General features: G+C 44.1%; 1 non-coding gene across 1 annotated transcript; it reads right to left on the bottom strand.

Moving 5' to 3' along the window:
- Positions 1 to 901: 901 nt before the first annotated feature.
- LOC132416589 (U11 spliceosomal RNA) lies at positions 902 to 1,035 on the bottom strand. Its single transcript, XR_009517657.1, has one exon. It is a non-coding gene; the product is annotated as a U11 spliceosomal RNA (small nuclear RNA).
- Between the last annotated feature and the right edge of the window lie 388 nt (positions 1,036 to 1,423).

Genomic DNA, 1,423 nt, shown 5'->3' with positions numbered 1-1,423 from the left:
GCAGTAAGAAAGCGCTACTTCACTGGTGTTTTAAGGTATTGCCTCTACGTTTTTAAACGACAAAAGCTATATGAACATCAACACAGCTTTACAAAGCGATACGTACATCTGGTAAAAAAAAGGAGGGGATTTTTTTTTTTTTGTACAGCAGGTTCTTATTAGTTACCTGTTCCATACATACTACTGTTTATGCATACATGTCAATCCCAATTTCTCAACGGGATAAATTTTTACAAAATACTTTTTGCATGATAATTCCATCGCTTTTGCAGACAAACAACTGCAAAGGGTACGGAAAGTCTTTTTCTCGGCTTAGAGCAGTGCACTCACGGACAAATATATCATCTTCGTTGCTTACGTTCCTAAGTTGTGAAAGGAGAAAAGTACCTGCTTCTGCTATTTAGAAAAAAAAAAAACAATTGTTTACTTGTGAAAGCAGTCTTCACAAACAGTTCACAACCCCGACACCTCCCCTAGATTTCTGAAAACTAAACATCGTACACCATAAAGAGAATTTATCACGAGATTTTTTTTTTTTTTTTTTTTTTACAAATTATTTATTTATTTTTGCCTGCTTGGGGTCTCTGTTGCTGCGCTCGGGCTTGCGCTGCTGTGAAAAGCCAGGGCTACCTTTTGTTGCGGTGCGCGGACTTGGCGCTGTGCTGGTTTTGGCTGTTGCAGAACACAGGCTCCAGATGCATGGGCTTCAACAGTTTCGGCACGTGGGCTCACCAATCGCGGCGCACGGGATTCCTACTCCATGACAAACGGGATTTTCTCGGACCAGGGCTCCAGCCCGGCTCAGCTGAAAAAACAGTAAACCCCCACGCTCACGAAAAATACCTTCATATTACTTTTAACTATTGAAAACAAAGCACTCCGTATTTTTATACTGGAAAAGAAGGGCGCCAGGACCAACGATCACTAGCTGCCCGGTTTTCAAAAAATTATGCTTCCGAAATCTCTTGATATCGATTCCGCACGAAGAACAAACGAGCTGCCCCACGTGTGTCACTCACGACAGAAGCCCTTTTTACCGCACTAGCGATAGCAGCAGGGTGGCAGTGTCGGCAAATCCCTTTCATGGTAAAGGTGAAAACAAAGTCGATGCAATTTTCTACTCAGAGTTCCCGAAATTGAGGGTGTAACTGCAGGAACTTCTGAGCCGGAGAGAAGGCTTCATAAAGAGATTCTATCGTTTATTTTTGGATTTTCATTTAAAAGTAAATCTAACACTTGAGTTATATGCAAATATGCGCAGTGCTTGCTGGGAAGATGCCGGCGGGTGCAGAGGGAGGGGCGGGGAGGAGGGGTTTGTGGGAGGGAACCGTGACGGCTTACAGCTGGTCTGGGGCTCTGCAAGACCTACTTCCCCGCAGCTGTGGGTGCCTATCTGGGGAAGGCACAAATCCCATCCTGTTAA

Source organism: Delphinus delphis, chromosome 1 (assembly GCF_949987515.2).
Source record: "Delphinus delphis chromosome 1, mDelDel1.2, whole genome shotgun sequence".
Lineage (NCBI taxonomy): Eukaryota > Metazoa > Chordata > Mammalia > Artiodactyla > Delphinidae > Delphinus > Delphinus delphis.
The sequence above is the reverse complement of the archived record's forward strand: the minus strand, read 5'-3'. Positions and strand labels throughout refer to the sequence as shown.